We start from the raw sequence: 23,766 nt of genomic DNA on the forward strand, positions 1-23,766 counted from the left end.
GGACACCAGCACTTGGTGGCACTTGTTACAAGCCAGAGACTTGGCAGGGAGCCTTCACATACTTAATCTGAGTTCCAACCTGACATTAATCCTGTGAGCTGGACTGAAAGCAGTTAAGCCACTTTCCCAAAATCTTGCAGCCAGTAATGATGACGTTGGGATTCATTCCCCAGTCTGACTGCAAAGCCTGCTCCTCCTTCTAGCCTGTACTGCCAAAAGATTTCAGGGTGAAGGAAGCTGATGGAGTAGTTAACTCATGAGATGGATTCCTCTTTGTGGCTTTATACCTGCTCGTGGTCTAGCGAAAGAATAGTTAATGAATGGTATGAATGGCAGTGCACTGGAATTCTGGAAGATGAAGCTGAAAATCAGTAGGAAAGGTTGTTATTGAAAATGCCTTGGTTTCCTGGTGTGACCATAGTTTTATAATTTGTGGGGACCCTGGAAGATTCTGGAGAGGTGGGCTTTGTATCTCCAAGTGGCTCCCTCCTCCACAGCAGTCTAAAACCAGAAGGGCAGAGCCTTCCAGGGCGACAACCACTTGGCTTCAAGCACTGAAGGGTGGAGTGGATGCAGCCATGGCAGCCAAGCTTAAGAGGAAGAACGGTGGCTGCTGGGACCTCTGGGACTCTGCAGGGTTGCAAAAGGGGGCTGCTAGCTGCTTGCCCAGGGTCTCCTTATACGTTTCGCAAAAAAAAAATGCTCTCAAGAATCCCCTGGACAGGCTATCTGCCTCCAATCACCACTCCCAGTGCTGAGACTGCTGAGCATCCCTGGTCAGCGCACCATCAAAGCAGGACCTGCATTACATCATGGAGGAGTGTGGGTGGTTCGATGTTTTTTATGTGAAGAAATTGGTTATGCCCTTCCGTGAGAAGGAACAGCTTCAACACGTAGGCTGTATGTATGCAAAATGTTCCTTTGGGTAAATGGTAAAAAGAAATCATCATGGAATCCTACCTAAGTGGCCTGAACTGGAAAAAATCACTTGTTCATTTTGTCTGGCTCTGGCTTTCTACGAGCAGCAGCGGTGAGGAAGCCTCCCGAGTTGTTGGCCACAGCTGGGGGCCACCCTGGGAGAGGCTTTGCTTCTGAATCTGGTTTTCTGAGTTCTCTAAGACCTCACCAGTTAATGTTGATTACTTACACCTCTAAGTAATCTCTATTTTATTGTAAACCACAATAAAATTCTAAGCCCCCCCAAGTGACTGAGTGGACCCTCCTCTTGACCATGGGGATTCAAATAAACCTGGAAAACTAGTTCAGGCCATGAAGGGAAGGTGGGGGTCAGATCTGCCTCATTATACCCTCCTCCCTTTGGAGTTCAGGCACAACTGGCTGGCATGAACATGAAAACAGAGACCTGAAGGCTGACAGAACAGGCTCTTACAGCAATATGATACTAACTCCAACCTGACACTAGCATAACATCACATGACAGATAACAGGCCCTAAAAGGAAATCAAAGTATTTTACCCTAAAATATATTTCCTTGATGTATTTTGAAATGGCCTTGCAAAGACGTCTCTTGTGGGGGAAGTTTGCACGCAGGGGTGTCCAACCTTTTTTCTTCCCTGGGCCACACATAAAATATACTAATGATAGCTGATGAGTTAAAACAAACAAACAAAAAGTCCATGCATAATTTTGTGATATCTGGATATCTGCCACCTGCCACCGCAGATAACTAAAAGATCCTTGCATTCAAATGGCTGGATACAGGTGAGAATCTCCTTCCCTTACTAGGTCTCTCCTGTGGCTCTGACACCTGTGATAAGAGACACTTACATTTATGCTCTCCAAAGCCTGCTTCTTAGAGGTTTCATCCACATGACAAGAATCTTATCTTCCAGGCCCCCTGACCCCACTTACCTCAAGCTGATTTCAACTCTTCAGGCAGAGCTTCATTCTTTGAACCAATTGTCAATCTGGAAATATTTAAATCTACCTATGACCTGGAAGTCACCCCCTCCTGCACCCCCTCCTTGGACAGACACACTGCCTTCGAGATGTCCAGCCTTGCTGGCCAAACCAATGTATACCTTACATACGTGGGTTTATGTCTTTGTCTGTAACTTCCGTCTCCATAAAATGTATAAAATCAAGCTGGAACCCAGCTACCCTGGGTACATGGTCTCAGGACCTCCTGAAGCTATGTCATGGGTCATGTTCCTTAACCTCAGCAAAAAAACCTTCTGAATTGATTGAAGCCTGTCTCACATACTTTTTGGCTTCCATTTGGTTTACTATTTTTAAAGTCAAAATTCAACCAAGTCTCAAAGCTCTCTTGGAAGCGGATATCAACAGGATAGGTATCTGAAAATAGCTTGTTTGTCTTGTCCACTGCTTGATAGTTAAGACAAAGTTTGCTTTTGTTGGAAACCTCCCAACATTTTATTATGAACAATTTCAAACATAGTTTTCATAATTTTACACTGAGTATCCATATACTTACCATCCAGCTTTTAACATTATTATAACATATGTGATTTATCAAATAGCTATGCATCTATTCATGCTACAACACTTTTAACTATACATTTTTTTCATGGACTTTATTTTTCTGAAGTGTAGCTTGGGGGAAAAGCATGCTTTTCAAACACTTCTGAGTGTGAATTCTTGCTTGAGCACTTACTATCTCGGAGACTTTGGGCAGGTGTGTGATTTCTTAGAGCTTCAGTTTCCATTGTTAAAAATCTGGGTAACAATGCCTATGGGTGCTGTGCAGATTAAGTGCGATAAAGTGTGGGAAGTGCCTTGCACACAATCAATTCAATATGCAGTACAAACGCATAACCAATTTTCAGCGCTCAGGCTATGCTATCTATGAAACAAAATTGAATTAGTCAAAAATAATGACAACAATTATCCAGCTATAGGTGAAGCAAGAATGGCAGAATGTTGATGATCACTGTTGGAGCTGGGTGAGGGTGCATGGGGTCCAGTATGCTACACTGTTTACTTTCTATACATTTGAAATTTTCCACAATAAAATGAATGAAATGTTAAAAAAGCAAATTGGTCACTGGATTTTGTCAAGCAAAAAAAAAAAAGAAAAAAAGGGATTTGAAATATTTAATAAGAAGACTCTGAGGAAGTAATAAGAAGTGGTGATACTGGGGTTACTGGGGGGTTGGGACCCCACATCTCACTCTCACAGCTGTGGGGCAGCGTGGGGAGGAGGAAGGACAAGTCTTGGGTATTTTGTAAAAGCACCCCAGGTGATCTCATTCACTCCTGTGTGAGAACCCCTGTGCTGGCAGAAAAGTGTGAAACCACACTTTCCAGCATATTAATTGTGAGAATAAGTACTTTGCATAATGCAAAGTTTGTGCCTCTAGCTAATTTGCAGGCAGATGACACAGTGTGAGAAGCCTCTGATTTAGTAGAATAAAAACTATTTGTAACCAAACAGCCTCCCTCTGTTAAGTCAGGGGTGGGTTAACCAAGGACCTAATTAGAGTGCATTCTCCCACATCACTTATCAACTATCTTAACTTACAGAGCTAAGGGGTTCCTTTAGTGCTTTCGGAATTGGGAATCAGGAGAAAGGTGGAGGAAAAAAAACCCACGGACAATGTTAAACAGAAGTAAAAGGAAAGACTGCTCTTTTAAAAAACAAAATGTCACCCTCCTGTTCTAGTTCCTGAATTCCTTCCCTTCCCTGCTGTGGCTCATTCTCCCTTGTTCCCCTTTGCTGGCAGCTGGAGGCAAAGAGGGGGCTGTGATGGAACCGCTGGGTGAGACAGTATGTGTCTGGAGCCCTCTTGGTGGGGCCGAAGCAGCGTCTTTGTGGGCTGGGATCATGGGGAGGCAGTTAGAGTAGACAGGCCAAGCTGGGCCATCGCAGGGGAGCAAGGCCATTTGCTATCCTGTGGGTTTCCTGAATGAAGCCAGGAAGGAATGCTTGTAACAGAGGACATCTGCACACAGGGTGTGCGCACACATGAGTGCACACACTCTCAGAGGATCGGAAGAATTTTTATACCTATGTGTGGTGGACTGAATCGTGTCCTCTCAAATGCATGTGTTGAGGCCCTAACCCCCAATGTAACTGTATTTGGAGAAGGGGGCCTTAAAGGAGGTTGATGAAAGTTAAATAAGTTCAAAGAGGTAGGGCTCTGATCCAATAGGGCTGGTGTTTTTTTGGGAAAAGGAAGAGACAGCAGGGGAACTTGCAGAGAGAAAAGGCCACGTGGGGACACCAGAGACAGTGGCCATCTGCAAGACAAGGAGGGAGGCTCACCAGACCCTGACCCTCCCTGCACCATGATCTTGGACTTTCAGTCTCCAGACTGTGAGAAAATACTATTCTGTTGTTTAAGCCACCTAGGCCTTTCCCCTGACAGAAATGCCCACCTGAAAGGAACCTTTACCTATTTCTCCGGCGTGTGTTATCTATGAATACGTTCTAAGACTTATTCAACAGTTCAGTTATTTTTAAGCACCTATGATGAAAAAGACACAGTGTTGGACATAGAGGTGAATTTTCTAGCCTGAGGGACTAGGAAGAAGTGACATTTAAGATGAGCCTTGCTGGATAAGCAGAGATGACTAGAAATTTTAAAAAAAAGATCTTTGCAGCAGATTAGACTTAGACTCTAAGCGACAGCAGGAAGGCATCCCAAGAGGTTAGCAAATGAGTGTTCAAAGCCCTCCAAGGGCATAGAGATGGTTTGGTTTTGCTACAGGATCACATTCGAAGTGAAAGAGTTAGATGTGGTAAAGAAGTGGGTTGGACAGAGATAATGAAAGGCCTCAGATGCCAGGTTAAGGTGTTTAGGCCTTTCTTGGGGGAATAACAGGAGCCTTGAAAAGTTTTGAAACAAGAGAGTGACAAGATTGATACATGTGTAAAAAAGGAAAAGTGAAGAGACTTGACACAGAGTAAGCACTTAAGTGTGTCAGGCATCATGTCAGCACCACATCTCTTCTCTTTTAATCCTCAAAACAATACCATTTTGGACATGAGAAAGCTGAGTCACAGCAGGGCGGTGACTTGCCCAAGACCCCACAGCTGGTCAGCAATGGAGCTCAGATGCAAGCATATGCCCAGTAGCAAAGTTAATGCCCTGCATTTCCTGCCATTTAACCTCAAGCTCACCTCCCACACCATCATCTATTTTCCTCCCAGTCAGAATGGCTATTTTAACAGGGCCTGCAATGTACACTGCTTTTAGGGTTGGAAAGCAGGCAGATTAACCACAAAAATTTCCAATGCACATGGCACCTCTAGAAATATCATTCAGCCTTCTAAACAAAGCTATATGTAAACCGGTTCTTGCTGTATTAGTCCATTCTCACACTGCTAATAAAGACATACATGAGACTGGATAATTTATGAAGGACAGAGGTTAAATTGAGTCACAGTTAAGCGTGACTGGGGAGGCCTCAGGAAACTTACAACCATGGCAGAAGGGGAAGCAATCACATCCTTCTTCACATGATGGCAGGAAGGAGAAGTGCCGAGCAAAGAGTGAAAGGCCCCTTATAAAACCATCAAATCTTGTGAGAACTCACTGACTATCATGAAAACAGCAGCATGGGGGTAACCGTCCCTATGATTCCATTACTTCCCACCAGGTCCCTCCCATGACATGTGTGGATTACGGAAACTACAACTCAGGATGAGATTTGGGTGAGGACACAGTCAAATCATAAAATGTCTTTTCCTATTACAGTCAAAGGGTCAAGTTGGGAATTTTCCTATTGTGTCCTACAATATCAAAGTAACTAAAGATCGCAATTTACACATAAAGCTGTAAAAATATATAGGGAATATAGTGGTCCTGGGTAAGTAGCCACCCCAACATCGAATATATTTTTAATGCAATATAAACAGCTGCTCTCAAATAACCTCTGCTCCCCAAATCCAACAAGATCACCCAGTATCCAGGAAAATACGATGCTGTTTTCTGTGTCTGCCTTTAAATGACAAAGTAAGTCATGCTATGATCATTTGATCTTTTGACATAGCTGCTCTTCTAAAACTTCAGGTATATTGAAAAATGAGAGTAAAAATCAGGTTAGAAAGAGTTAATTCCCTTAATATGTAAAAATCAAAACATATCATGCAAGTAGAACAACTCACATTTTCTTAAATGTGCTCTCCTTCAAGGGCAAAGATTTTTGGTATTTTGAAAGCAATACTTACAAGGTAACTTGGGCACTACCTTTTTTTTTTTTAGATGAAGTCTCGCTCTGTCACCCAGACTGGAGTGCAGTGGCGCAATCTCAGCTCACTGCAACCTCTGCCTCCCAGGTTCAAGCGATTCTCCTGCCTCAGCCTCCCAAGTCGCTGGGACTACAGGCGTGCACCACCACGCCCGGCTAATTTTTTGTATTTTTAGTAGAGATGGAGTTTCACCATGTTAGCCAGGATGGTCTCGATCTCCTGACCTCATGATCCGCCCACCTCGGCCTCCTAAAGTGCTGGGATTACAGGACTGGGTCACCGCGCCTGGCCCTTGGGTGCTATCTTGAAAATCATGTGTGTACTCTAAGATACAATTGTGGCTAATGGTTTGTTAGAAGAGAGAAAAAACTGCTGAAAGCATCACTTCTATTCAACACACTTGCTGTGCTGTGCACCTACTGTGTGCCAGCACTGAGACCTGTGCTGGGACTAGATAGATCAGGATAAGCAAACTGAATCACATCAGGGTTTGTTAAAATTCCCTTAAAACTAATGAGGGTGTAAAAACTTTTTTTTTTTTTTTTATGTTAGAATCAAATTCTGAGAGCTATTCCTTTGCAAAACAGGCAGCACACTTTTCACTTCCTTGTCTACTCACACCTCAGGAATCACATGCTGTGGCTTTTCTGTAAAATTTTCACAACAGAGCCTATCTCTTCTACCTTCAAAAGGCAGTGGGGTGGAAGTGGGAACATGTGCATGTATGTGTGTGTGTGCATGTGCGTGTATGTGTGTGCGCGCATGTGCATGTGTGTGTGCGCATGTGCATGTATGTGTGTGCGCGCATGTGCATGTGTGTGTGCGCATGTGCGTGTATATGTGTATGCGCATGTGCGTGTATGTGGCTGTCGGGGATTCCTCCCTTTTTGCTCTATAGATATACTTTTCACACTGCAGCGTAATTGTTGGATACGGTTCTTATTCTTTAAACAAAGTCCTTCCAGGTATATGCTGTGTCTCGATGTAGCTCTGTTTTCCCAGACTAGGGATAATGCCCAGCACTGTTCTTTACATGTTTACTGAGGGAATGAATGATTGTTTCAACTGTGAGCTTTGTCTTCAGACTCCAGAACGTTTGACAGTCAACATATTCCTCATGGTAGGGCAACTCAAAACTTTCAAAATTTATATGCATGTGTACAAAGAGATTTCAGGACAAGCTCATTGAGGTGTAACTTATACACAATAAAGTTCTCCCTAAGTGTTGATAAGTGGATACAATTGAGTAAGAGCAGGTGGTTCCTACACACTTGCCAGGGCCCTGTTCTCCGGGATTCTGAATGAATGGAGGGGCAGTGGGGCCTGGGGACCCAGATTTTTAATATCTTCTCAGGTGATTCTGGTAAAAACTCCAGGTCAAGAGTCCCTGAAGTAGATGATACTCTGCCACTATATTTTACATTTCCTTTCCTTTTCTCATCCCCAGGCCCATCCATCACTCTCAGTCGACTATTAATATTGAGGATAAAACCAAAACATTTCTGCTCAGCACCATACTTGGAAACAAAATCTAGGTACTTAGCCACTTGGCTGGAGTCAACTATAATTTCTGGTTATTTAGCAGAAATACAGCTGCTAAATGACATTTTGAAATGAACATGAGATATCCACTAAAAGAAATAAAAAAGCTTTGAATCAGAATGGGATAAAAGGATAGGGATTTGGGGGCTCTAAGTGTGTATTACTGTGGGGAAACGGTGGGGAAAGAGAAGAAACCAAGCCACTCACAACAACACTGCTCTAATTCCAAAGGCAACCCCACCCCTAAAGTTTTTTAAATGGTGGATTTCAGGGGATCTGTGAATAGTGAGGTTGACATCAAGTCAAAATCCGAAGGATACAGCACTGAAGGGAATGTAAGAAAACTCATTTGTATTACAGGAGGGCTGGCTTTGCAGTGCCATCCTTCAGTGACCGAAAGATATCAAAAAACTTGATCTTCTCTAGCCTTCACTTAACCGAGAATGTTGCAAGATGTGGGGTTTTGGCCTCTGATTAGTAATATGGGACAATCTTTTCCCTATTTGAATTTCAATTCTTATAGCTCAGGGTTTGTAGTTCAGTAAAGTCTATCACAACAAACTTCAGGAGTCTGTCGCCATTCTTCTGTCATTTTTCTCCCCTGAGATTGTGATTATAATCTAATAATTCAAGTAGTGGGGTCAGTGGTCAGAGACTTGACATTTAGTGGAAATGGAATCTAACCTTTACCGATATGTCATTGTGAATAATACTCAAAATGGGACCGACATATTGGGAGACTATTTGACTAGTTGGAAAAAAGAAACCTAACCACTGTTAATGAAAACAGACATATAACTGGTCTAAAAAACAGACATCAACTTGTTCTGCTGAGGTCCTGGGGAGATAACTAGCTAGTAAATACTTTACAAATCCATTGATTAAGATGGGACTTTAAGAAAGAATGAATTAAAAACAAAAAACAAAAAACAAAACACCCTGGCTTTGAAAAATGCCAGTGAATTACTTCTAAGAGAAAGAAAATTACGGAAACTCTGCTGTGGAGAAATTTAAAAGTATGCTTTACACTATCATTTACAGGCAGTGTATGTTGGTCTCACCAGCTGCCAGGACTGGTACAAAACTGCTGAGCTAGCAGTCATGACCAAACCAAGCATCTCTCTGTAATTACAGTTAGCTGGAGAGGGGGAAAATGGCACAAAGAGGACAGGAATACGTGGTTTCAGATGGGGGGAGGGCAAAAAAGCAGATCAAGTTTCTCTTGAGATTTAAATTACAGAACTAGCTGGGTGTGACCTTGGACTATGTCCTCCGTACCGCTGGGCCGCCCCGCACTACGTCCTCCATACTGCTGTGCTGCCCAACCCCATAGCCAGCAGCCACACTGGGCACATTTCAAGGGGCTTGTCCAAATTGAGATATGCTATAAATATAAACTACACATGACATTTCAAAGACTCAGTACAAAAATATCTCAATAATTTAACATATTGACGGTATGTAAACGATAATATTTTGGACATATATTGGGTTAAACAAAATATAAAGTTTAATTTCACTCATTTCTTTCTACTTTCTTCTAACCTGGCTTCTAGATAGCTTTAAATTGTACATGCTGCCTGGCTTTGGTTTCTAGTGGACAGTGCTGATTCAGACCTTTCCTTCTTCACTTGTTAAATGTGGCTGATAGTGGGAAGCTGGGGTGGTTCAGATGGGAAGAAACACTGTGGGTGACACGTCAGGGTAAAGCATTACAGTGACTGCTTATAGACTGAAAACTTTAGCTTAGTATGAGGAACACATGAGAGCCAAGCGAATCAAGTCTGTCCTAGTTTATTTTGTGTTCTTATATACCTGTGACTGGGTAATTCATAAAGATGAGAGGTTTATTTAGCTCATAATTCTGTAGGCTGGCAAGTTCAAGTAGCATAGCGCTGGCATCTGCTCAGCTTCTCAGGAGGGCCACGTGCTGGGTCAAAACATGGCAGATATGTGTGAAGAGGCCAAACCTGAGAGGGGTGTCTTTACTTTGGAAGAACCCTAACCATTTCCTTGAGATCTAATCCAGTCTCGGGAGCACGAGAACTCTCTATCCTAAGAATGGCATCCAGCTGCCCATGACCCAAATACCTCCCCACACTGCCACACCGGGGGTCAAATTTCAGCATGAGATTGGGTGGGAACAAACCATAGCAAGGTTTACCTGGGTCCTCCTCAACCTCTCTGTGCTTCAGGTGGTTAACGCGTAAAATGAGAGACAGGACCAAATTCTTGCATGATGAAGTCAGTCTAGAGAAGCTCTTTACCTGCACCATTTCCGGTCACTCCAAACTCAAGAATAATTCTGGTTAAAACAAGTAGAATGACCAACAGAGATCTTTAGCCTCTGCCAGGACCCATATGGAGACGCACTTCTATTTGTCCATTAGTTCTGCTTCAGTCCCTCTCGGGACCGACCTGACAGAGTTCCTGTGACATGTTAACACAGTTAAAGACACACAAAGAACAGAGTGCAAGATGGGAACAACAGACGTCACACCCTTCTGAAGGAGTCAGAACAAATCTAAAAAGCAAAATCCTACAGATGATATGCAGAGGGAAATGTATTTGCATTCTTTTAAACTTACATATGAAATACCTACTACTGCACTGTTAACTTACCCAATTAAAAAATCCAAGATTATATCATAACACCTTGGCCTATTAAGTAATTCAGTTAAATAACACTTCCATGAAACCCAACTTTCCCCCTCTTCAAAAAAATCAAACATCCCCCAAATCAAAACAGGATCACTTCCCAAGCATATTAATTTCTGTGTAAAAGAGGATATTAAAAACACACACACACACAAATGACAATGAAATTCCATTTATAAACAAAGCCTTGGCCTACCCAAGGCTGCCTCAGCCAGTAGTAGTGCTGGTGCTGAAAATTGGCAACTGGGCTGATGAGTTTCACGTATCTGAATCAGTCACCACCATTGAAAAGTTGGAATGATTAACATAAAGATGCCGGTTTCCACTTGGGCACGGCTCGTCTGAGGTCCAGCAGCACCTGCCCTTTAGATGTGCCTAGTTTGTGCTTCTCCAGCTGTAGTCTCCTGGCTGACTTTCCTTGTTTAGGGACCTACTCAGTCAGGCAGGCACTTGTGGCCTGAGGCAAGAACTGTAGTGGAGGGGGGGGAGGCACGGCCAGAAGGGATGAGAGGGAACATGGAATTGTTGAAAAATCCTGGCTCTAAACCTGATAGATACGGTTCGATCTTAGCTCTCCCATAGAGTCTGGGTGACCCTGGGCAAGTCACTTCACTAGTCTAAGCTGTAATGTGGGAAGAAAGTGAAAAATGTTCTACATGTGAGGAGCCTGTGTGGTACCCCCAGCATGCAGTAAATGCTTTGCTAAAGTTATTCCTTCTTATCCCAAAGGCAAGAAAAAAAAAGTTTAGCCTAATCACAGCAAAATCCAGGTGACCACCAAGGAAATGGCTAGAAAACCATCACTGCAAAAATATGAAGGCCTAGGTCATACACTACAAATAATTCAGGAAGAGAAAGGTAAGAGTAAAAAGTATCAGACAATATTTCAAAGTAATAACTGAATCCGGTGAGGATTATCCACGATTACTGAAGCCACTGGATGAAACGAAGGTTGGAGCAGGATGTTCACAAATGACCCACGTATCAGCCTACAGATGATTTATTAACTCAAGGTGCACCTTGACATTGGTTAGGTCTGGTTACCATCTTACCCAAGAGATGAAACCTAGCACTGAGGATGGTGGAACAAGGTGACTTCTACCCCTGATGTGATGTAATATCAGGTGAATGACATCACTTATAAAGTATCCTTGGCAAAGATGTTTAACCTCCACTTAATAACAAGCCTCTAGTTCTAACCAATTTTAGGAAGAGAAGAGCATGCTAAACAATGCTGTGAAGAAGCAGACAAGCCCAGAGTGTAAGGCACTCTATAACACAATGAACTTGAACTTTTCAAAAAGTCATTGTTTAAAGTTATATGATAAATGAAAGAAAAGTTACCAACCAAATTCATCAAGTGTATTTGATTGGTTACTAGATTTCGGGGTGGGGGTGGGGAGGTAAGTTATAAAATATTGTTTGGGACTATACTGAAATCTGAATATGAATTAATACTAGATAATATAAAATTATTATTAAATTTTTAAGATGTGGAAATATTACTATAGTATGGTTATATAAAAAAAATCCTTATTCTCAGAGGATGGGTGGTGAAATATTTACAGGTAAAGTGTCAAGATGTTTGGTACTTTTAAATGGTTCAGCAAAATTTTATATAATATGTATAATTTATATATATAATTAGGAGAGGGAACAAAGCAAATGTTGCAAATGTAGAACAAATGGTGAATTTAGGCAGAGGATATAAAGTGTTTGTTTTATAATTCTCCCAACCAGCAAGTTGGAAATTTGTTTTATAATTCTCCCAACCAGCAAGTTCAAAATTTTCCAAAATAAAAAGTTAGGAAAGAAACTGGGAGAGGAGAGGGAAAGAGGGAAAGAGAGAGGGGGAGGGGGAAGGAGAGGGAAAGAGAGAGGCAGAGGAGGAGGGAGAGGAGGAGGAGGAGGGAGGGGGGAGAGGAAGAGGGAGAGGGAAAGGGAAAGGGAGAGAGGGGGAGGGAGAGAGAGAGGGGATAGAGGGAAAAGGAAAGGGAGAGGGAGGGAGAGGGGGAGAGGTAGCAGGAGAGGGAGAGGGAAAGGGAAAGGGAGAGAGGGAGAGGGAAAGGGAAAGGGGGAGAGGGAGAGGGGAAGAGGGAAAAGGAGAGGGAGAGGGAGAAATACAAAACAGGAAAGAAAAAAAGATGAGATAATATCACTACTCCCTCTCTCCCTCTTTTAGAATCCCTTCAAACATCTATATTCAGGTCAGTTGCCCTGGGTTCCTTTTCATTCAATATGGGTTTATTTTTACCAATTTAATAAATTTCATTGTGTGCTCATCAAACTGATGTAGCCACTGTCTCAGCTCCCTTGCTGGCTGACATCAAAACTAAACTTTAAACAAAACTCCAACAGCTCCTGTAAGGGTTCACCAGGTAGGTATGAAGTTGAAGATAACAAATCAAACACTTGTGAAATCAACACCTACTTTGCTATCAGGATGGTTTTAAGTCAGGTGGATGCGAGGCTATGGGCAGAGCATCCTACTGGGCTCTCATCTTTTCCAAAGACAGTACTCTCTCTCACACCTGCACTGCACACTCACGGAGGTAGGACAGGTACAATACAACATGCTGGCCAGCCAGGCCACCGGGGTTTGAGAGAGTCTATTTCCATATGAAGTGTGTCATGCCTGAGTTCTGATGCCTGGGGCAGCAATTGCATGACCTGCAGAATAGCCACTCTGGATTCAACTTTCAGGGAGTGAGAGCTCCCAATGAAGTGGAAATTAATTCTGTGATGCCTTTAACACAGAGAGGGCTATAAAGGATCTGGATTCAGATAGTGCGGGTGTGCACCTAGCTCTACTGCATTCTAGTACAACCTCAGAGCAGTGTTTCTCAACAGGGGTGCTATGAACACTGAGTTAGGGACAGTTCTTCACTGGGCAGGACTGTTCCAGGCACTGCAGGACATTTACCATCCCTGCCCCACTTTCTCTTGCATCATGTGCCAGTGGCACCTTCCAGTCTTTGTGAGGACAACAACAAACCCCTCCCCATCTCCCACACACATTCCCAAATGCCTCCTGCTTTAGACATCAGCTAAATGATCTGAGCCTCCAATGGGTGATAACATTGATTACACTGCCTAGGAAGTGGTTTGGGAAGATCAAATGTGCTGCAGCTTTCCCCCCTCCCCATTAAGGGGATGCAATCCCCTTAATTTTTGAGATGCAGTCTTGCTCTGTCACCCAGGCTGGAGTGCAGTGGCGTGATCTCGCTCACTGCAACCTCCGCCTCCCAGGTTCAAGTGACTCCCCTGCCTCAGCCTCCTGAGTGGCTGGAATTATAGGCATGTGCCACCACGTCCAGCTAATTTTTGTATTTTTAGTAGAGACGGGGTTTCACCATGTTGGCCAGGCTGGTCTCGAATTCCTGACCTCAAGTGATCCACCCGCCTCAGCCTCCCAAAGTGCTGGGATTATAGGCATGCACCACCGTGCCCAGCTAGCTGTTTACAAACTTAAATGAGCTAACAAATGATAACCTAATACGCATCAGCACAGGCAGCCTGACATCAGAGGAAGGGCTGTGGGGTGGGACCAACCACTTGGATCCCAAGTGGGAACTATTACAGTGTTATCTCTCGAGTCATGCACTAGAATACGTGACAGCTACTTGTTCTGAAAATGTTTCCCCCTAATAAGTGGGAAATTTTGATTTATAAGTATTGCTACAGATAAAAACTACAGCATAGTGTGAATTTTAGAGTGAAAGCAGATGGCAAATACTTGGATGATTGCAGCAGAGGAACAGGATGGCCTCCCGCAAAGCAGCTTCAAGGAATCTGGTTTAGAATGCTGCCAAAACTAACCTGGAATGAAAATGATACTTCTCTTAGTGAGCAAGTGATACAATGATTGTGGAAATTACTTTAGAAGCCAAGATTATACTACAGTAACACAGAAGATGACACCCTACCCTCCTATGCCCAGGGCTGATTTTCCCAATGATGTGCTTTAGGGATCTGTTCTTTAAGTATGTGAGTGATGCTATGGAAGGGAATCAGCCTTAAAGGGGGGCCAGACTGCTGCATACAACCTCAGATGGAATCGTAAGCCCGGAAGAAAAGTTGAGAATGGAGACTGGAACAGGGATTCTCACAATTTCGTGTGCATAAGCACCGCCTGAAGAGGCTGTTAAGAATAAAGTCACACACCCACCACAGGGATTCTATCTGATTCTACCAGTCTGGGGTGGGCCAGGATCTGTGTGTTTAACGAGCTCATAGGCCAATTCTGAGGAAGGGGCCCACAGGCTGCTCAGGGAGACTCAGGGACACTTCTCCAGAGGGCTCCCCAGTGGGAGCCTCTCCCTTTAACTCCTCCCATGGGCTATTCTTGCTCTCACGTTGTGGCCTTCATGACTCGGAATTTAGGTAAAAGTGTTTCTCCAGTCCCTAGGTCTGGTTGGATTTTAGGTTACAAAATTGTCCATTTTCACTCTTTATCTTGGCTTCTCCTCCCGCTGTACTCACATTGTGTAAATAAGAAGCTAATTTTATTTTGCTGACCGGACAGAAAGTTCTGACCTCTCCTTGAAGGACAAAAGTCTCAGGTATTAACAGAGAAGTTAAAGGCTGGGATGGAGGAGGTAGAGCAGGTGAAAGGCACAGTCTTAAAGAACAAAAGTAAAAGCAGGCACCTACCCTGGGTCACAAGCCAACAGCAAAGGCATGGAATGGACCCTGAGGATCACTCAGGGGTTGGAGTGGAGCAGGACCAGTGCTGGCTGGGACACACTGGGTTGCAAAGGGATAGTTTTCCCACAGATACTTACATAAAAATATCTAGTGCCAACACGGTGTGTTTTTCACCTCCCTCAACTCTGCTTATTAGTCAATGTTCCTGAATGCCTCCAAATCCCATTCATCTTAAAAACAGTAGACTGGTAAAGTCTGTATCTCTGGACTTGGCCATCTGAAATGAGATCTTTCATCTTCCTCTTCTCTGGCTTTCCAAAGTACATTTTCATAGCATTCTTGCAAAAGGAAAGACAATCAGAAAAAGAAAAATGAAGGGTAGTAAAGCTGAAAGAATATTACACCACAGCTTTTGGTAAGAAAATATTTATGTCCACAAGCACACACCACACCCTTTCTGGGAAGATATTACTGGCCTAGAAGCCGGGCGAGTGCATCCCAAAATATACTTCACGAAAAGCACCATTACCTTCCCAAAATAGGCCCTATAATTAGGTAAAGTCTTTTGCAGTGGGTTGTCCTATATCATAAATTGACATGTGTTGCTTTGATCTCCCTGCTTTGGCAAATGTAGCCATATTGGGCTACAAAAGCTCTCAGCAACTCACATTTAAACCAGACTGTGGTGTCACTAGCAAACTGATGCAAATAAACAGCTCTGTGTACCAAAATACTCAATCTCAATCATCTGTAATGAGATCTCTCTCCTCCCTAAGCACATTTTCATCACACCAGAACTGCCTTGATTCAAAAAGAAGGACTAGCCCAGATTGAAATACCGTTTAATCTTAGAGGTCATCGAATGACTAACACATCTGAAGAAGTTGGGGTTGAAATTTAAAATATGAGACAATCTCTTTTGTGTAAATGCTGGGATCATGTTGTGTGAGTCTTGTTTTTATCTTTAGTTGACCGTCATTCTGTATAAGCCGTCAAAGGCCCATCTGTCTGTCTGAATTCATTTAGGTGATTTTTTGCTTGGAGTCAGGGGTAATAGAAGGGATAGCCTCTTGGCAGCCTTTCCACTCAGATGATTTTCTGAACAAATTTCTTTAAGTTTTTTAGCTGTATATTTACATATAATCAAACGTTAAGATATTTCAATTTTTAAACCTTCAAAATAATAAGTACTTTAAACATTTACACTTAAAAAATTACTTATAATCTCAGAGTTTCTCAGCTTGGCATAACTGAGATTTCGGGCCCGACTGTTGCGCATGTGTGCGCGAGTGTGCGCTGCTGATCTATGAGATATATTTTAAGACGCTGAGCAGTATCCCTGGCCTCCACCCACTCGATGCCACTAGCACACACCCTCTTCCCTCCCCTAATTGTGACAACCCAAAACGGCTTCAGATATTGCCAAACGTCCTCTGAGGGGGCAGAACTAACCCCAGTTGAAAACCACTGCTCTCTCTGTATGTATTTATGTGTTTATATATCACTTCTTGGCATGGCCAGAAGAAAGAAACCTAGGCTTTTCAAGGTACTCACAAGTTTAGCTGGAAGAATTTCAAACTTCCTATGACTTGTAATGAGGAATTGGAATCTGTGACACAGTACTGCCTCTAAAGATTTATCAACAGCACCACGCTGCCTCAGGCTGAGGGTGCCAGGACCTGGCTTCATTTCAGACAAGGCCTATAAGAGGATGAGCTGCGCCTGAGCTCTTTCTTGCACTGCGTACCCTCCCTACTTTTAGGAGCTCCTTTCTTAGAAGACTGAGTTAAATAAATCCCTTATGATCCATGACTAGACACTTCATACTGATTGTGAAAGGAAGAGGATTGGGTGTCTATTAACAGCATCCACAGAAGCAAGCACCCTCTGTGCGTCTCCTAGGCCATACCTGTGGGTCAGCGTGTCTAGTGCTGGTCGAGGTGCACAGGAGAGGTGTGGGGAAGCAGACGCCTCCTCAAGGAGCTCTGCCAGATGGAGAAGGGGTATGAAAATAGCATCAGAGGACAAAGAGGCCAGGCCTGGGAGATGGTAAGTTCACCCAGAGAAGAGAAGATGAATGAATGAGAATCTGAATGACAGTGTCTTCAGATATTTGGTGGGCTGGAGTGTTAGAAAGTGAGTGGACTTACTTGGAAGGTGATTAAGAGCAACAGGTGATTCAATAAATAGTTAACACATTTATGCCTTCTATGTGCCAGGCACTATCCAGGCATCAAGACTCCAGAAAGGAACAAGAGCAAGTCCCTGTCCCATGGAGCACATATACCGTATTCATAGTTCAATATAAGGACTGGATGGCTTTTCTTTCTTCCCTCCTCCCTCTCTCCTTTGCATTCCTCACTTTCTTTTTTTCTTTTTGTTTTTGAGATGGAGTCTCGCTGTGTCACCCAGGCTGGAGTAAAGTGGCACAATCTCGGCTTAATGCAACCTCTGCCTCCTAGATTTGTATTTTTAGTAGAGATGGGGTTTTATCGTGTTGGCCAGGATGGTCTTGATCTCCTGACCTTGTGATCTGCCCTCCTCAGCTTCCCAAAGTGCTGGGAATACAGGCGTGAGCCACCGCACCCGGCCTCCTTACTTTCTTTTTAACAAGTTGGGCTAATTGTTCAATTTTTAAATGCTGGGGTTTTTTCCCATTTTTAAAATTCAGGTCTAATTACATTCAGGAGAACTCACCCTTTCTAGTGTACAGTTCTATGAATTTTCACCAAAGCATACAACTGCATAAATACCACCAGAACTAAGAGACAGAACAATTATACCTCCCCTCCCCACAAGGGTTTCCCTGTAGGCCCTAATTGTCCTTTTAATGGAACCAAGGTACCCTGTGCAACAGGAAGCTCCTTATCTCTGGAAGAATTTGAATTCCCTTGTCAGGGATCAGTAGAATACTGTTGGTTTTTTTTGTTTTGTTTTTTGTTTTCGTTTTGCTAGCAAGGGATTGGGCCGGACAACCCTTGAAGCCATGTCCCTCTCTCTGATTCCATGAAATGAGAGCACAGTCACTTCCAGACATCTGACCTTAAACACTGGCCCATCTGCAATGCCACAGCTGAGTCTCCCAACCACAGGTAAAGGCCCCACACAAAAGCCAAATTCTTTCAGTCAAAGCTCAAAAATGTCAGCGCAGCAATCCGATCCCTGTGAAGGCTACGTAATAAGCACAGACAAAAACGTAAAATCAAAAGAAAGGTTTGGAAATGAAAGCTTAAACATGGCAATTGAGGTGCAACCAATGGTGTCATCTATCCCCACCCTTCTTTCCTCATAAATGTGATTTAAATTGACATTAACTCCAAAAATGAACAGGGCTCAAACAAGGTGACCTCTCTGGTTGTGAAGGTGGCAGGAAGGGAATTAGCCAAACTTGTCTAAGAATGGGTCTCCAGGGTTGGAAAAGGTAGTAAATGTTGCAGGGATTCCCACAGGTTCTTATGAAGTAAATTTTAGAGGAGGGGTTATGGTGAGTAGCTGGAATGCTCTAGCAACATCAAAGGGATGTAACCAGCCCATCCCTAGCAGGCTTCCTGCTGGAAGATAAATATGCCTCTTGGTAGCTTGACTTCAATGGGAAATGTCCAGTCTCCAAACAAGGCTGCTCCATTCCTAAGAATGATTGGCTTTATTGAGCACTTACTATGCTCCAGCACTACCTACCTCATTTTATTCTCACAACAGCTCTATGAGGTAGGTAACGTGATAAGCCTCATTTTACAGAAGAAGAAACAGGCTCAGAGAGGTTATCTAACAACCAGTAGGTATAGAACTCACATTTTAACCCAGGTCTCCTGATCACAAAGACTGTCCTCTTACCTTGCTAGCAAGGTCTGGGTGGTCGCTGAATTGAATGTTCTTGGTCTCCCAAGACCACTGTTATGCTGGCTGTGGGTTGGCTCCCAGGCAAGCTGGACTTGTAGCTTCCTTTAATTTCCCATTTCCTAAGCTGCCTGCTTCTCTTTCTTTTAATATATGGGTCACATGGATCTCTCTGCTTTGGAGACTTTTATTCTTTGGGTCTGCAGGTTTATTACTCTTATATTATATGGCTGGTTTAGCACATAAACTGTCAAGGGTATTCTTTAACCGGCATCCAGAAACTTTTCTAAATCTAGACTTACTATGTTTTAGAAAACCCCATATTGCTTAATACTATCAGCAATAACAAGAAAAAGTATCACACTGTCAGAAAACATCAATCCAATGTCACATTTAATTATAGAACTTCATTCTGCCTGAGTTTAGTGCAGAAGTAAAAGATGCACAGAACAAGGCAACAGCTTCCCTTCATAAGCACCATTTTACAGCAAGAGGCATTAGAAGTAAATGCAGCAACACTTACCAAAATTTCCGCCAACGATCACAAACTTTATATACACCACATGTCTTCCACAACAGCAGCAGGACTGGTCCTGAAAAACAATACCACAACAAAAAAAAAACCACATCATTAAACACAAATAATTGAATACATATTATGTTTCTCTTCTGTAAGCTGCAGCCTCTTCCTCTGCTTTGGGCACCCATCAATGTACTAAATCCCACCTACCAGTTTTCTCTGTTTTTCCCAGTAAGATGAAACCAATCTACAAATTATCTCAGTATTCACTAATAAAAATTTAAATACTAGGCAATGAAATATACCAGAAACTATGCTTATAAATATCTGAATGTTTAGCCCTTTGAAATGTTTGAAGACAAGAGAACGATGGAAAAATATCTACAGTTGAACTATAACATATTCCCCCAAACCAATTTCTCTTTTCCAGTAATATCCTCCCTCCTTGCCAGCTAGCTGTGAGACCCTGGACAGTTTTCCTAACCTTTCTTTTCTAGGCTTTATTATGTGTAAAACAGGGATTACTGTACTGACCTCATAGGGTTGCTATGAGGATTGAATGATATCAATTAAAGAACATACATACATGACATAGAAGGGCTTATAACAGCCTCTAGCACACAGTAAACACCCAGTAAGCCTGAGCTGTTATCATCATTCTCCCAGCCCCTCAGGCCTATAAACTAACACAGACTTCTTCACCTCCACTGCACACTCTGGCTCAGTCCAGCCCCACAAGAGTTCCACAGTGGTGCTGGGAACACATTGCTTCTCCCTATTCTCAACGTTACACTCCATCTGGTCAGCATCATGCCTGGCATACACTGGTCTCTTGGCCTCCAGTTTCTTCCCTTCCCATCCAACTCTCATGGCTGTACAAGGCATCCTTTCTAAACACAACCTATGCAGCCTGTCCTTCCTCAATGGATGGACCTTCCACTACCTCCTATGACCTGCAAATTTACCTGTTGAGTCATGTTAGCCAGGCACTCAAGCTCACCCCAGCTTTTCCACATTATCCTATCAAATGCTGTAGTGCCCAGAGGCCTGTCCTGCCTCTAAGCCTCTAGGTAGGCCATCCATTCTCTGGTAGGAGGCTGGCCATTGTCAAAGGCAGGGGCTCCTTACCTTTTGTGCTACGGCAGTCTAAAGACATCTTTCTCAGAATGATGTTTACAAATGCTTGAAACTAATATATGAAATGCACAGGAGTCAAAAACAGTATACTGTTATACGGTTAGCAAAATATTTGACAAAATTGTTATGAGCATCTTTCAACACTTAAATAATTTTCAAGAAGTCTAATACTCTGTAATTTTGAAGTACTATTAGGCATAAATGATACCTCAGAATATCTATAACTGTAATATAGTATGAAAATATTCATAATTTTTTTTTTTTTAAAAAAGCATGGAATTTATTATTAGGCACTAGGTCTGCCTTGCCCAATATTGTAGCCACTAGCCACATCTGGCTATTTAAATTTAAATTAATTAACATTAAATAAGTGTAACAACTTAGCTCCTCTGTGGAATATTCATAATTTCTATGAAGGCCAAATAGCTAATGCTACTTTCATAATATTAGGAAATGTACAATTTCAGATAAGGGTTCTCCTTGGGGAGAAGCTCCCTCCTCTGAATGTAGTGTGGAATGTGACACCTAGAACTTCTACAGCTATTTTGTTTCAGTATAAGGATAAAGCTGGTCCAGAGACAGAACAAACACAGCGAAGCAGAGACAATGATGAGATCATGTTTTTCCCCATCCAACTTCATTGGTCCCCTGAATTACATGCATGGACCCAGCTCTCAGGCCTAGCTTCATTCCCATTGCCTTTTCTACTTTGATTTTCCCAACTCAGTATTATCTTATGCTGCTTTATTTTTCTCTTTCTAAAAATATTTTATTTCATATAAGTACTTTAAATAAATGTACTACTTTTAAAGTCAGCCTTTTAATTTGTCAGGGAAGGTCCCAGCTTTTTCCCTATTTTAAAATTCCTTCCACGGCTAATAATGCCTTGCCTTATCGCAGCACAGCAAGAAGGCGCTCATCAGGACTGTCTAGTCCATCCACAGGTAATGGCGCAATCTGCTCGTCCCACATGAGCTCAGGTAATCATTAATATTATCTCATTGCTGCTTGGCAGCCTATGAGGTCCTAAACATGTAGATGGGACACCTAAGCTTTTTTTTTTTTTTTTTTTTTGAGACGGAGTCTTGCTCTGCCGCCCAGGCTGGAGTGCAGTGGCCGGCTCTCAGCTCACTGCAAGCTCCGCCTCCCGGGTTCACGCCATTCTCCTGTCTCAGCCTCCCGAGTAGCTGGGACTACAGGCGCCCGCCTCGTCGCCCGGCTAGTTTTTTGTATTTTTTAGTAGAGACGGGGTTTCACCGTATTAGCCAGGATGGTCTCGATCTCCTGACCTCGTGATCCGCCCGTCTCGGCCTCCCAAAGTGCTGGGATTACAGGCTTGAGCCACCGCGCCCGGCCAGCATTTTATATTTAGACTATACATTACTGAAGGTAGGCAACACAATGTTGTCTTGTTTAATACTTCTCTTTTTGAGAGTGAGCGATTAGTCCATGCTGTTGACTGACAGATCACCTGGGAACAGACTAGCTGTTCAATCATTCTGTCAATATACAGGGTGCCTGTGTGACACAAGCATAATGCCTGTCTTCCTGGGGCTTCAAGTCTAGCAGCTTTCCCCAGCTAGCCCAGAGTAGCAGATAATCTCTCCACCTTTCAGGTCCTTTGAATGGACAAGACACAACTGGTGATTTCCTGAGTATGGGCACTCTGGTGACTCATGCTGGTGAGGCCAGGTACAGTTGCTCTGGTCTCTACAGGAGACCACACCAAGCTCCCGCTTCCCATAAGTCTCATAGATGTGAACCAGTGGTTCTGAGGCAGGTGGGACAAACAGACTGAGCAGTGAAATTCCATGTCCCCTCCTGGGTGATGTTGTCTTGCACATGAGGTCCAGGACACCAACTACCACAGTGACTATCTCGGGAAGGTCTACTCAGCACCTGTCCACATACTTCATGCTAAGCCCACTGAGCCTGTGATTGTCCAGCCTCAGGGTGGACACTGGTCCTTCCATCTTATCAGCCTTTTTCCTAAACAGCTGCAGCACAGGAATCCTGTGTATCTTTTGTCAAGCACAACAAAATAACAGAACAGTTCTTCCTTTTCAAACGAATAGAGCATAATGACTTTCTCCACAGAAAACCACTTATAAGCGCATTGTGGCCATTTGCTTTGGCAGAAATTCACCATTGGCAGCATTTTTCATACCCAATATCATGACAAGTGACTCTTAGGACAAGTGGGGGTGTACTCTCCCTCCCCAATAACCATGACTGATGAGATCTCCACTCACAGAACAAAGGCTGGATTTGGCACACTCTTTTTATACTTAAGGCTGTTTCAATCCATTTCATTTGAATTTGTTCTTTTTGAGACACACCAGATATATGGTATTCATTACTAATAAAAATAGCTGAATGATAACAAAACAGGTGGCATGACTGTTTTATCTTTTGTTTTAAGAACTGCAATGCCTGCATCACCATAAATGAATAAAATTTTTGTGAGTGCTCCCACATAACAATTCTGCTTTTAATACATATCACAGACTATTGTATGACTCCCGGTATAAAGTTAAAATGCTAATTACACACTGAAAACAAGCATCTCTAATATAGCTCTCATCTGCATGTGGTCATTCCCTCTTTCTTCTTCCCAACAAACTCCCCATATTTCTGCACCCACAGTGCCCATGGGCACATGGCAGCACCCCCAGCTGCGAGTGGGGGTGGGACAGTCCAAGATTTAGAAGTGTGCTGACCTGCAACATTCGCATCACCCGCGAGCTTGTAAGAGCTGTCAGCTGAGGCCTCACCCAAGCCAGCTGAATCAGCATTGATTTTGAAAGTTTCCCCAGGTGATCTGTGTGCACACTGAAGTTTGAGAAGCATTGATCCAAGAGATATCCATTCCTACTGCCAGTGATTGGTTTAAGAATAAGCATGTGGCCCAGTTTAAGCCAATGCGATGTGAAGAATGTTTTTCTGGGAGCTTCTACTCACTCCTTGGGGAGAAGCTCCCTCCTCTGAATGTAGTGTGGAATGTGACACCTAGAACTTCTACAGCTATTTTGTTTCAGTATAAGGATAAAGCTGGTCCAGAGACAGAACAAACACAGCGAAGCAGAGTGTAGGTTACTGCATTAGGTTGGTGTTGAAGTCTGTGTCACCTCTGGATTTCCAATAAATGTCTTATTGTTTAGGACTCCTTGACTTGGGTTTTCAATTACCTGCAGCTGGAAAGCACCCTGACTAATCAATCTCCAACAAAGCATTACAAAAAGAATAGAAT

At 43.0% G+C, this 23,766-nt stretch overlaps 1 protein-coding gene across 4 annotated transcripts in view; it reads right to left on the reverse strand.

Moving 5' to 3' along the window:
- FYN (FYN proto-oncogene, Src family tyrosine kinase) overlaps positions 1-23,766 on the reverse strand; it is a 210,226-nt gene that overhangs the window by 99,785 nt on the left and 86,675 nt on the right. For all 4 annotated transcript variants that reach the window (XM_033234320.1, XM_033234326.1, XM_033234325.1 and 1 more), the window contains one exon: positions 19,383-19,452. The gene's annotated coding sequence lies outside the window, so the exon portion shown is untranslated. The remainder of the gene's footprint in view (positions 1-19,382; positions 19,453-23,766) is intronic.

This window comes from Trachypithecus francoisi, unplaced genomic scaffold (assembly GCF_009764315.1).
Source record: "Trachypithecus francoisi isolate TF-2019V2 unplaced genomic scaffold, Tfra_2.0 Lachesis_group15, whole genome shotgun sequence".
NCBI classification, from domain to species: domain Eukaryota; kingdom Metazoa; phylum Chordata; class Mammalia; order Primates; family Cercopithecidae; genus Trachypithecus; species Trachypithecus francoisi.